The following is a 14,631-nucleotide window of genomic DNA, read 5'->3' as shown; positions in this document are numbered from 1 at the left end:
GTGTCCGAGTATCCTAACCGATGTTACGGATTAAAGGGGGTCTAAGGGAAAATAATCGATCGTAACGGGATGCGGAGGAACCGCAAAAAGAAGAATGGGGCCGCCGCCGCGCCGGCCCGGTTGCATCGCGGCGCTCGAGTTTCCGGGCACCCGAAAGAAATCCGGTGCCCGTGATTACTAGCAGACAGAATCGAGGAATTGGAATCACGCTTGAACACGGTGGGTCCGTTCTTTCTAATCCGCGACGAGACAAGAACCGGTCGATAAACGCGCTATATATCAGGTGCTCCCGGTGCGACCGGGATGAGAAAGCTGAAAGGGCCGAAAGGAGAACGGGCGGGCGAGGAGGGCGGGGGAGGGGCGGGTGGGTGGTTGGGGGGATAGATCTCTGCAGGCGTTTGCCCCATTTAACCCTTTCCAGGGAAACTTTTTCATATTTCGCGTACGTACGTCAAATTTGGAGACGTCTGCTCGCGTCATGCTGGAGGACAGCACGTGATGTACGGAAAATTCAGGGAAATCCTCGCCCGCTATCTTCAAATCTCCTCCGGTCCCGGGCATTTCACGTTTTACACGCAGCCCCCGTTCGGGATTAAAGCCGGGATTATTTGTACCTTCGAAATGTTTATCATTTCAGAGATATACGCGGCTGCTATCTATCCTTGTGTCCTATCTGTTTTTTTCCTTTTTTACATTTAATTTATTTGGCTTTGGTCGCGATCCTTTATCGAATCGTTTTGTTTCGGCGAATTTTGCATTTTTATTCAATGTCGAGGTTATGTTCTTGTTCTTGTTCAGCGATGGATTTCGTTGAATTTTGTAGCTTTATTCGATGGCGAATTTGATCGAATTTTGAGGTTTTATTCGATGACGAATTTCGTTGATATTTGCTATTTTATTCAATGTTAAATTTCATTGAATTTTGTATTTTTATTCAATGTTGAATTTTACATTTTCATTCAGTGTTCAGTTTTGCATTTTTATACAATGTTAAGTTTTTCACTTTTATCCAATACTGCATTGAATTCAGTGTTTCATTTTTATTCGATGTAGAATTTCAATTAATTTTGCATTTTTATTCAATGTCGAATTTTACATTTTAATTCAGTGTTCAGTTTTGCATTTTTATACAATGTTGAGCTTCCCACTTTTATTCGATACTGGATTTCATTCAATGTTTCATTTTTATTCGATGTAGAATTTCATTGAATTTATCAATGTTTATTCACTGGTGAGTTTCATTGAATTTTGCATTTTTATTCAATGCTAAATTTTACATTTTCATTCAATGTTGAATTTTGCATTTTTATTGAACGTTAAGTTTCTCATTTTTATTCAATACTAAATTTTATTCATTGATTCATTTTTATTCGATGTAGAATTTAATTGAATTTTTCATGTTTATTTAATATTGAATTTCATTGATTTTTTCACGTTTATTCAATATTGAATTTCATTGAATTTTACATTTTCATTCAATGTTGAGTTTTGTATTTTTATTCAATGTAGATATTTTATTATCTATTGCTCATACCATAAATTGATACCAGAGTTAATACTAGACACTGCATTTTTATGCAAAATAAAATTGTCTACTCTAATTGTAACAAAAAAAGGAACTAAAAAGCAAGTCCTTCTTGTACTAATTTCCATATACAAAAAATGCTATATTAAAATTTTTCAATTCTCTTAATCTTTCTGTTACTTCGAATTACAACTGCTCAATTTAACAACAAAGATGTAAAAGTCTAATTATTACTTGGAGCGTCATACCCTATACGTGCAATACTTGTTCCACATAATTTCTATATAAAAAAATAATACCATATACATTCTACAAAGATTATATTTTTTAAAAATTCTGATAGACCTCGCATCAATATTATTATCAAAATTCCTAATTAAAGATTAACCCCTTGACAAACAATGACGTTTGGGAGACGTGAAGAAACAACTTGGCAGTGTGAAAAATGTCCAGTTACTCTACATACTCGAAAATGCTTTATAGAACCACTAGATTATTATTTCATAACGTTACTTAACAAAGTCTGCTCAACCTCAATAAATGCTAGACAGCAATGCAAATTTCCAAATAAAATATCCCACTTCTAAGTTCAACCGAATTAAATGATATCTTTCGGACGCGTCGGGTTCCTTTTTATTCGTTCGTCAAAGGGTTAACAGCATCAGAAACAAACCAAAGAGAGTCTACATACGCATAAGTCTGTATACGCCCAAAGGACGACGTCAAAGCACCCTAACCATCGACGTAAAAATAGAAAATCGATGCAGCACTGTACAGTTGCACGAACAGTCTCAACAACAGACGTCAAGCAATCGCCGTCAGAAATTTGACTAATACCAGTTCCTCGGATGGACTAAGACCATTGTTCGACCCACCTACAAAACGAAACAGCGAAAAGATCAACAGCGACTAATAGATTGCAACGCGCGCCGGCGCTTAACAATCGTGCGCCGTGATTAATAATTCCTCGTTCGTCATCGAATACGCGACGATCCACGCGCGGATACCTCGTCTCGATTGCAAGGTGTTCGGCGAGGCGCGTGATACCATGTAATTTGGTGGTCGCAATTCAACCGTCCGAGAACCCGACGATTACTGCGTCAAACGGTCGCGACGCCGGCCTTTTACGCGTTCGAAAAATTATCAAAGCGCAAAGGGGGGAAACACGAAGGCGTCTCAGATATAAAGAGAGGAAAAGAGAGAGAGAGAGAGAGAGAGAGAGAGAGAGAGAGAGAGAGAATTCTTGTCGGTCGCGATCGACTCGCGGAGCCAGCCGGCGGATTAAAGAAAAAGAAAGCGGCCGAAGGGGAATAAAAAAATATCATTTCTCGAGCGTTATTCCAATTCCTCGAGTGCGCGTCCCTGCCGGTAATCACCGCGCCGGATTTCTTTTGTGGGTCTCTTTCTCTGTCGAGGAACATCGCGAGAGGAAGATACCACTCGTTTCCTTTTATATCTGCCTTTACTATCGCGTTACAATCAATCGCTTTGTCTCGTCGAGTTTGTAGTCCCTTTAAGCTGATACTCGAGTAACAATATACTTGCGCAGAATGTCCCGTGAAATCGATGCACGACAGTTACCCGGCTTCGACGGATAAAATAAAGGACGAATAGGTAGGGTACCGGGAGGCGGCGGCGGCGTCGTCGTTGTAGCTGCGAATCCGAAAGCTACGCGGAACGAGCGGCGGCCGGGCCCCCGAGGATAGACAAAGACCGCGTTAAACTGAAAAGCTCCCGGCCGTGGAGAATATTCCGCCGGCGAACCGGGGGAAAATTGTCATGGTTCCGAGAGGAAGATTTGCGCGGCTACGTGTGTGTCAAGTTTTAGACGGTTTCCACGGGGCGGGCGAGCCGCGGGTAAGAAATTTCGTTTCTTCGCTACGCTGGGCGATTTCAATCGGCGCGAATCGGAACAAGGCGGTGGGGGGGGGGGGGGGGGGGGGGGCTCTCCCGCCATTTGTGCGCGAATGCATTCTCGACGCTCATTTGTACCGTAATGTTTCGTTCAAATGGAGCCGCGTAACGTGGTAAGAATGGCGAAGACGCGATCTGAAGATTACGTGTATATTAACAGATATTCGTTCGGCAATTTTTTGCAACGGCATTCACAAAATGACGCCACTTTTTGACACTATCTTTAGAATATGGTCTGATATAAAAATAACGTAACTTATTGAAAGTAACGTAACTTATTGAAAATAACATATTTTTCAGTAGTGGTTATAATTATATCATTTTTGGTTAATATTAACTTTGCTTAGTGGAAATTAGAATTTGAGGAACAAGAAACAATTATTTTCGGTAATGTACAAATGACGAATTTTCGTTTAAAAAATGTTACCAATAATGTCTATAATTTATATATTTAGTTATAATGAATTTACAAAATTTTATAGGGTCTTCTTGTTTTGTAATATTATATATTATATATATTATTTGTAGTTAATTTATTTGATTAGAAACATCTAAATTTCATAACTTTTCAAGGCATCTTTAAAGTGACATAAATTAGTTCTTTCCTGGATCATATTCACTAGTTTGAAAATCAAATTAGCTCTTCTAAATGCCTCGTTCATAATCCTTTACATAACCTTAAAATAAAATTAACTCTTTTATAAATCAAACTTCTTATTCGTTTATTAATTCGATCTTATTCATTATTCATATATTACCATCATGTTACTAATGCACAATATATAGTATAATATCTTATTATACTAATCTTCAATAATCATTTATAAATGTTATCCAACTTATAAATATAATATCAATTTTATTAAAAATAAATACAAATAAGTAATATCACTTATTTGTAATTACATGTACTATTAATACAAATTAATATCACATTAAAGAAATTAAATAACATTCATAAATAATAATCCTAGATTATTATAATAAAATTATATTATAAAAGTATATCTTAGTAGTAAAATAGTAAGAAGTCTAGTGTTAACAATGAAAAACACAAGCATTAATCAAAGACTAATAATTGAATCTACAATAGCCGTCAAAATATATTATCTGTCAAATAGTTTAAATTACATTTAAAAGAACGAATTAACCGCGCAAAAGATTTAACATACAGAAGCGTTAATTTATTTTACGAGAAGATAAATTAAACTTGAAAAATGGCAAAATCGACTTGGCAAATGGTAAATACGATTTGAAAATTCACAATCCGAATACGACAAATTTAATCTCGAAAAAGGTCAAAATAACTACCAAAATGACAAATGTTCATTTTCTTTCCATACATAATCTTTCGCTACACCAACGAAACCTTCTATTAATTCGAATTCTCGTGCAATGATACGCGAGAACGCGGGACCGGCGCAAACATCGCTCGGTCCAATTACGAGCCACTATTACACGGCCTAACCGAATTATACGACTAAATAACATTTTACGCGACAAAACGTGCGCGGGGAGTACAACAAAGTGAATTAATGATACACGTGCTCGGAGCTCAGACGGGAACGAAGATAACTTTCTAAAAAGAACAATTTGTCGTTGCAGCTCATTAGAATGCTTAACGGCCGTGTTCTACAACGGCATACTTCAACAGAGATTTTACTTTGAAAGGGGAGGAGGAAGTTCAGCGGCGCCGTCGTGCCGCTAGACAAAAAAAGTCGTAATTAAAGCGCAAGGAACGAGAGAGAGTAAGAGAGAGTGAGAGAGAGAGTAAAAGAGAGGAGCTGGTCTAGCTGATTTTAATATCAAATTTGATAAGTCACTGGCAAAGGGGCTGCATACCACGGAAGGAGAGACTTCAACCTCGGAGACACAAAGTAAACCAAACTCTCCCCCGCTCGTCCCCTCCCCCATCCTCCGTCCCGCCGCCAGTCCTTCTCTCGCTCTTTCTCTCTTACCGTGGAGGCGAGAGACAATGACCCCCACGGCAAAGGCTGACCGAAGTCGATTGTTCGAATCTCACTTCGCCGTGGAAAATCCAAGAATTATGTTAACTGTAAGTGGAATTATCTTCCAATGAATTTATAGAGGCGGGCTTAATTCCCGGCGTCAGCTTAACTCGCGGCGCACGGGGAAATTAGATAGAAGAAGACAGAGCGCCCCTTCCATAATTTAATGCGAGGAACTGCGTTTACTCCTGCGATGCTTCAATTTAAACCACTCGGGCTCTTCTCCCGGCTTCGCCGGGTAAGGAAAATTGAGGTTCGTCGCGGAATCGAGATTACCGGCTAACCGTTCGCAATAATCGAACCCCCCCCGAGCCGGCCTTAATTATTTATTGTTCGCGAATTATTGTTTGCAATCGTCCGGTGCTGCACGCGCTGTTCGGATTTGACTTTTCGGCTTTGTAACACGGCTGTGATTGTGTGCGTGTTATAAAATGATGGCGAAGCTACGAAATGTGGGTAACAATAATTAGATTGTTTATTTGAGTCCTTGGTGTTAGTTTAAAAATTATTTGGAGGAATGCATTTTTGCTTCTTGAAATCGGTGCAGAAATTGCGGGATAATTCGCAAGTTATAACTTTGTACAGTGTACTAGGTTACACAGTTGTCAGTTATAAAATAAATTATAATAGAATTTATATATGTTATAAGTTATAATATAATTTGCATGTATTGTAAGTTATATTCTAAGCTATATAAAAGTTCTAATTTATAATGTATGTAAGTTATATTATAAGTTATAATATAGGTTATTATATTATATGTATATAATACATATAATATGTATATATATAGGTTATAATACAAGTTATTACATTATAAGTATGTATAGGTTATATCATAAGTTATAGAACTTATATATATTATAAGATAGAAGATAACTTAGTATATTATTATTATTATTATTATAACTTTATAAAACTTACATACATTGTATATTATTATATCATACTACAATATAACTTGTAACATACAACGTTTTCGCATTGCGTCGAATTCCCCAAATTATTCCTAAAAACTATTTATTATTAACACCTCAATATGTAGCTTCATATATCAACATTTATTTTAAACTATCTCAAGTATGCAAATTATAATAAAATAATAAAATATATGCACGCGAACATCTCCGTGTTGAATAAATAACGGCTAATTATTCATAATGTCACTATTATGAATAATAGTATTATCATAATTCATGTTATTACTATTCCACTGTGTTGCTGCAGTTATAAGAATTGATTTTTAAAGTCCGCAAGCGTACAATAAAATGTTAAGAATTATACGCGGCAATAATGGTTCCGTATCACGCGTACAACGGCAAGCTATTTATTTTATGCTATTTATAATGATAAATTTATTGTAATTACTTTGCGTCGAATGTGTCGCTTCGGGTATGGAAATTTATTTGTAGCGTCAGCGGAAATACAAAATATACGAAAACAGAAAGAAGCACGCATACTAATAACGCCTCCATATTTTGGCAGGCGGGCTAAATTATTTATGATAATTATTATTCGTTTGCGTTTGGCGCGCTGTTTCAGATATTGGTATTTATTTGCCACTTTCGCAAGTATGGAAAAACCTATTAAAACGGAAAAATACGGGAGAAAACTTTTTCGTATTTCGATCGGGGCTTAGAATTATTTGTAACAATTCATTTATTATTATTAGAGTTTATTAGGCGTAGAATTTTATATAGATACTGCTAAAATAGTTCCTACAATATCTCCAAAAACATTGTTAAAAGAACATTTCCAAAAATGTTACACGAATATAATTCTTCAATTTTTCCTATTTATTAATGCTTTAAGCTAGATTCATTTTCTTAACAAATATAGTCAGTTTCTCCATTCTTATAAAATATTATTTAAAAATGTTATAAATCATTCATGGTATTATCTTGCATTTCAATCGTTAACAATTCTTCCAAAACTTTTTCAAGACATTATTTACTAAATCAGTCAGTCTAACATTTAAAGAATATTTATGTCATCGGATCCAGTATTCAAAAAGTTATGTGGCTAAATTCAATCATATTCGAATTGAGAATTTTCCAAATCACAGTCACCATTTTCCAAGTCAAATTAAACTTCTCCTAAAATAAATTAGCGTTTATATATATCAAATCTTTCGCGTGTTTTATCCGTTTTTTAAAAATATAATACTAATAATTTTACAAATAAAAATTCACAGCTCCAATGATCAATCTTTGATTAGTTTTGCTCATGTTCCTGAATATTGTACTTGACTGTACCAGCGCAATGAGAAACTATCTCGCACCAGGTTTAGGTCGAGCACACACCGTCGCCGTTCTATTTAAAAACACAAAGGTGGACAGATAAAACGGCGTCGGAATATTAATGCGTTAATAAAAGCCGGAGGAAGGAAGAGTTCCATTATCATCGGGTTTCCCGGCGCAACAAGAAATACCTCGATAGCGGAGATAAATATTACTCCGGGCAACCGTACTCGCCTCGCACGTGTCGTAACTACGTTGCGCGCGCCTCGCCGGGAATTATCCCCGGGTCTTTTCCGGTGACGCAATCCGGTTAAGTTTCGAAACTAGATAAACTGCACTTTTCAGCGGGCATTAAATGATGTGAGAATTTATTTTTAACCGCTTACGGGAAAGGAGCGGAAAATGAAATAAGACCGTCGCCCTTCCCTCCCCGCCGGCGCTCGCTATCCGCGATCGCTTTACGCGCAGGGCTCATTACGAAATGAATTTAAAATACAATTCAATTTTAATCCGCTCAGGCACTCCTTCAATATTCGTCTTTCATTCTTCGTTTCCTCTTTTTTCTTTCTTTTTTTTGTCGTGGCTGGTCGGAAATAATCTGATTAAAGTGGCTTTTTGGGGTCGGGACTCGGTATAATTCGCGTATTAATAAATTTGCATTAATTACGCGGCCGAATTTATCATCGAAATGCGATTGCCATAAATACGGAAATTCCGGCTGATGCGCGCGCGCGCGCCCGCGCGAGAGAGCGCTCTCTCGCCCGCCGCCATTTTTGTTAACGGCGGATGGGAGAGAAAAAAACCGTGGGTACGGATAAATTGAATTGGCCGGGCGTGGGCGACATTTACGCTCTCGTAACATTTCATAAAACGATATTTATAATGCTCGTAAATTTTCACCTTAATACACGCGGGTTTTTTTTCTTTTTTTTTGAACAATGAAAAACTATACACCGTCACTATTATTTCGGATCTCTCCGTTTCTCTTCTTCCGGCGCGGCGGAAAAAATAATTCCCGCGAGAAAAAAAGAAATTGTTGCCCGCGCCGCCACAATAACTCGGGCGCGCAACCCGTTCGTCGGCCATTCGTCAAAATTTCGGGCATCGGTGTCCCATGAAACGCAATTTTCATCGTTTGGTTCAGACACTTACCGGAATTACAGCTTCCGCGCTTCTCGCCGGAAATGTAAACGCCGCTTTTCACCTGGAACGAAGATAAAAATATAACGTTAGATATTGTTGCAACAATGTTTACCAGAGAATTATTTCGTTTTTGTGCAATGATTTTAACACTAGGTTAATTTGACGCGGGTGAAAAAAAGATAAAAATTTTGTCGAATAAGTAATTCATTTTTAAAGGAATATTGACACGCTTCGTGAACCTAGTGTTAAAAGACAATTTAACTTTTTATGAGTTTCGTACGAGTTTTGTATTTATTTCAGAATTTTTAGGAAATTTCTATCTTTCCACTTAATTTGTCTTCTTCCTCGATTTTTAAGTTTGAATAATTTGTATCCTGTTATGTTTCTTTTCAATTTTAATGTAACAGTTTTCGTTGAAGAAAAATAGAGAATCAGCCCTTTTATAAAAATATAAAAATATAATTTTATTTAATTAGTAAGTAAAACATAACCGAGGTACGTTCTTTTATAGTAATGACAGGATTGCAATTGTTCATACATGGTACAATTTTTATTATTGTTCGTACTACAATGTTAAAGTTTATTTGATCATTTCTTATGAAGAGGATTTTATGAGCTTATTTATAATTGCAATAATTTGATTACAATATTGTGACTAGGCTGGTAATTGTTGCATTGAATACAAGAAATCTTATGCTTCTAACAAATTGAATATTAAATATTTATGCAACAGTGTCAAGTATAACCTTGTATAATGTTCTTAATTAATTAAAATATAACCTTACATAAGTTCGAAGTCAAAAATATAAATATTAGATATTCATCCACAGCGTTAAGTATAACCTTCCACAATGTTTTAATATATTTGATTTATAAAGTGACAAATTTTTTAATAGAAAAGAGTAATCTAGAATTTATTTATGCTGTCCCAAAAGTCGCTTGCAATTTGGAAATAAGGGGTTGACGAGGTCATTTGAAGTAACTTTTTCCTCAACGCAAAATAATAGGCGAGATCAGTTGGCACGAGATGGCCGTGTTTATATTCAACTTCAATATTTAATTATTATATATTGCACAAGAGTGTACATTGCATATTTAACGTGCGAAAACGACCTCGTTGCATTTTCGCAGCTATATATACTTAATGGTTAAAATCCAATTTCATCAATTGATTCCTCGACTGCCCTTAAAACGTATACAAAACCGATTCGATAGAACACTATAAAAAATACCGATAAAACTATTATTAAAAAATTAAGCGCATGCTACAACCATAATACAACGCGCGAAATCCGCAATCCCGATGCAAAAATGGAGTCCGATTCGGATCGAACACGCGCGGAGGCCTCGCAGCGAATTCACACGGCGTGTTTAGCCTCCTTAGCCAATTACCATAAAGATAATTAGAACAATTAATGCAGAAGTTTCAACGGCATTGTTTATCAATACAATTAGCGGGACTCGAGGATGGTCGGAGGGAACGGTCGAACAGTACTCGAGGCGAAACAAGACAAACTGAAAAACACGATTATCTGCCAGTGTTATTACAACCGGGTACGATTAACGGATATTATAATGGACAGAGGCTGCGGGGGGGATATTACCGGGGCGCTGTTTATACAATTCCAGGTATCCGGTAACGAGCCGCGGGCGGTGTATTAACAATACTTTACATTGAAATCATTTCTCGTGGGCTATGGAAATTTATGACTGCCTCATAAATATCGAGGACCCGGGGAAAAAAGGCCGAACGAATCATGACGAAGTGCCATTTAAAAATCCTGCCAGACCTCGCCGTTTCATGGATTTTATTAAATATCTCTCTCTCTATCTCTCTATCTCTCTCTTCCTCGTAGCTCGCCGGCGAAACGAAATCCAAGTATATTGAACGAATCCCCGATTGATTCGCGGACGTCAAAGGTATTCCGTCGCATTCAAGAAACACCGCCGGAAAATGTAATCTACCCTTCGGGTGTATTCTATTCCGTTCCGCAGGCCGAGCAGCGGCTCGATCGCGACGAAAAGGGATGTCCTCCTCTTGATAATACTGGTTCATTCGATCCGTGATATTAGGTTGTCGAATAAATTCGCCGGCGTTTTTTCACTCGGAAAGCACCGCTAATTTTATTCGGCATGTTGCTCGGGGCTGGAGACGAGCTTACTGCGAGTACATTCGCGATTTTATTCCCGAGACGCTGCGACATGGTTAGTTTCGAATTGATTGCCGATTATTCTTTTCGTGTTCGAGGAACACGCGTAATTTTTTCTTAGCGAATAATTTGTTTAAAATGTAACCGAACTCGTTGAATAATTTTTAGATCAGGGTGTGTTTAATGTCTCGAAAATATTCGAATTGTACGGAACTTAAATAAATTATTTTGTTTTTAAGGTGCAAGAATTCTTTCTGCTATAGTATATTTATTTTATATAGTGCTGAAAGTATAGTAATTTTTGCGATTTTATTTTGAATATTGTGACTGCATATTTTCAAATATTTTACTATCTTTCTCGGCAAAAATTGCATGAAAGTAAAATAATACAAGTTATTATCGTTTTAACAATTTTGCAAATTTAATAGGACGAAATATACAATATAATAAAATATAATAAATCTGATTAACCTCTTCAAGGATACTTTCACGTACGTGTACGTTTAGTTTTCTTAAAATTATAATTATTCTAAGTTTAAGACAATGAGAATCAGTTGAAAAACTATTCGCTAAAAAATTCCTCAGAAATATCGAAAAACCTCATCGAATGAAATGGATGATAAATAAAAAAGAAATTAAATAGATTGTTCCCTACTATAAAAAATCATCCCTGAAGAGTTTAAATAATCTGAAAAACACGTTCTTCACAAATAGAATCATTTTAAAATTAAGGGTTGGTTTCACCTTGAAAAATTGAACAAATAACGTATAACGACAATTAATGGTAAATCACAAAACTATGATACATTAGAAGAATTTAAAAACATTGTTACATTGTGTTCAACCTATTACAATTATTCAAAGAGCAAAGACATTTCCGTTCTTATTTCTTGCAATTATCAAGAGCAATTTATACATCCGACAAAGATCCGCGATCCAGTTGCAAGTACAAACGCGAACAAATTCTTTCGAGATTCTCCCATAGGAATGGAAAAAGACCAGATTACAATGTTACCGTAGCGGTGCGTTCCACTGTTATCCAGGTGATACACAGTGTTACGCGAGCCTCGCGTCCTCGTCAGACGTTAAGTATACTCGTTCCAGCAGAGACTCGGACCCTGTGTGTGTCTTTCGTCATAAAGCCGCGGAGATATTTTCCATCCGTACGAGACAAATCGCTAGATAAGATTTATACGCCATCAGACGCGACGGCATATAGAATGAACGATCCCTATCCGCAGAAATTCCATCGAACGTGACTGATATAGGTGATTAATAGCGAGAACGTATCTCTGATCTGCAAACAATCCCGGGTACGTTGCTCGCGGCGTTCCACCCGACGCTTTGTCGGCAATTTCAAAATGGAACTTGCCGGGTCCCCCCGCGGCTTATTAAAACGAAGGATACGTTTTACAGTCCTCGGCGCAATCCCGGCTCCGATTCTTTCTCGCGTCGTGGCGAGAAGTAAAACGTTTAGCTTGGATGATAAGCGGACTGAGAACTTTATGCGTTCTGGGTGAAGAATGGCGGAGTAGAAACGCGGAGCAGCGAACGCGTCGGGAGAATTAAGTCTGGGAGCAAATAATAAGCAAACGATAACTGTTGTGTCAAAAATTTGCGACGTTCACCCTTAGAATTTCAAATTAAACTAAATTTCATATCTTCAAATCTTATATTAATTCCAAAACATTGTAATTTTTATTAATAAAAATTACTTTGAATTTCAATATTTTTTAAACTTGAAATAATAAAAAGTGAACTCTATCTCTAAGAAATAATACGATGATTGCAAATGATGAACTTTTATACGTTGTGGTAAAGGAGTTAACATAACCTAGACCATAACCTTAAGACTCGTGTCGTTCTTGATGATATTAGTTGTAAGAAAAATCAATTTTAGTTATTTTCAGAACTATATGAAATAAAATTTTGTATTAAATTAAGAACATGTGAAGGCAATTCTTCTCTGTGCTCTTATTTTTCTAAAAGAATAATACAGGTAAAAAATTACACGGCTCGTAAAAAATAGTAGTAATTATTCAAAATATGTTATCAACGTTATCATTCTGAGCAACTTCGTTTCTAATATTTACTATTCGCAAGAAAAAATACTGGATTTTAATGTGAGCACTTTGTAGTACAGCGAATTCGTGAAAAAAAAATTATGAACGTTCTTCTGTTATTTTAAATTAATTAGAACTGTTCAAGAAAAATATATTTTTATATATTAAAAATACGTTATACATAATACATTTTTATACATTAAAAATATATCATACATAATACATTTCTATAAACTAAAAATACATTATACATAATACATTTTTATACTTTAAAAATATATTATACATAATACACTTTTATACATTAAAAATACATTATAAATAATAAATTTTTATTTAACTACAGATTTGTACAACTGCTCTAGATAATTCTTAATTTGAATAAAGATCTGCGGCCTAGCAATAATAAATAACCGAAGTATTGGTTAACGAGATAATGTGACGATACATATTTTTTTCTTAATGGGAACGATTGTGGTATTAATCGAAACATATTGGAGGAACAGTTCCCAGTGTTCCAATTTACATACGCGTTTTATAGAGGCGACCGGATGCTCGATTCGATAGACCGTTTCTAATAAGCCAATCTCATTACATATTATGTAAATCGTCTTCCTTCGGTTGATTGGACCAGACTATTATAATAATGCGCGTATACTATCTTGGACCATCTTCGAATTGGTCTGGCAGTCTAAAGCGTTGCTATCGCGGCACGCTGTCAATTACAATCGTATATAACGTATAAAACATTGGAATAAAGATTTAAATAAGATAAAGTAAGATATTTTCTTGGTATTCTGGTAAATTAAAATGAAAGTGTACCAATGATCGAGGGAAGCTGAACATAGAATCAGTCATAAACTTAACAAGAATTTGAGGAATAATATTGAGTTGTAATATTGAGTAAATGTTGATGCTATATTTTGTTGCAATTGTATGGGACTTTATTTACTGAATTTACACGTGAGAATTTTTCTCGTTGTTACTTTTATTGTAGCGTTGAAATCGAAAGTAATAATACGGGCTTATACGATTCTTTGAATTTTGAATTGTTTAAATTTTTTAGGATTTAATAGTTTATTGTACCATTTCTGAAAACTGTCATTTTTTAATCAAAATTCGTTGCATTTAATCTTTGTTCTCCGACTTTCTTTCATCATAAGGTTTCTACATTCTTAATAAAAGTATCAATGACTCTTTATTTTATTTGTAACAGGAATAATATGAACAGTCAAGAGAAGACAAATTTTTGTATAATTCATATAAATGTAATTTTATATAATCTTAAGCGTAAAAGGTAACTTTGACGAATGAATGCGATAAAGTGAAAATTCATGTGTCAATTAACACATTCCATATTGTTGAAAGTCGGTATAATTTTGAATATATAAAGTAGGTATATTATATCTCCTTTAATACACCATAAAGTATTTTTCCTTCTAATATATACTTATTTAAATATAGATTATAATAATCACACCACTATCCTAATACTCTCGGTAGTCACTATACCTACCAAGACTATCAATTAATAGTTACAAGATGCACAAATTTCTCTATACTCGCGCAGACACTTAAAACAACATA

The 14,631-nt window shown here is 35.7% G+C and overlaps 1 long non-coding RNA gene across 2 annotated transcripts in view; it reads right to left on the bottom strand.

Annotated features, from left to right (window-relative positions):
• The window catches only part of LOC144467872 (uncharacterized), a 105,373-nt gene that overhangs the window by 20,167 nt on the left and 70,575 nt on the right, over positions 1-14,631 (bottom strand). The window contains exon 4 of one of the 2 annotated variants that reach the window (XR_013493732.1): positions 8,841-8,892. This is a non-coding gene — a long non-coding RNA (uncharacterized LOC144467872). Of the gene's footprint in view, positions 1-8,612; positions 8,893-14,631 lie in introns of those variants that run through there. The other variant, XR_013493731.1, reaches the window with a different exon arrangement.

Source organism: Augochlora pura, chromosome 3 (assembly GCF_028453695.1).
Source record: "Augochlora pura isolate Apur16 chromosome 3, APUR_v2.2.1, whole genome shotgun sequence".
NCBI classification, from domain to species: Eukaryota; Metazoa; Arthropoda; class Insecta; order Hymenoptera; family Halictidae; genus Augochlora; species Augochlora pura.
This window is presented reverse-complemented; position numbering and strand designations above follow the sequence as displayed.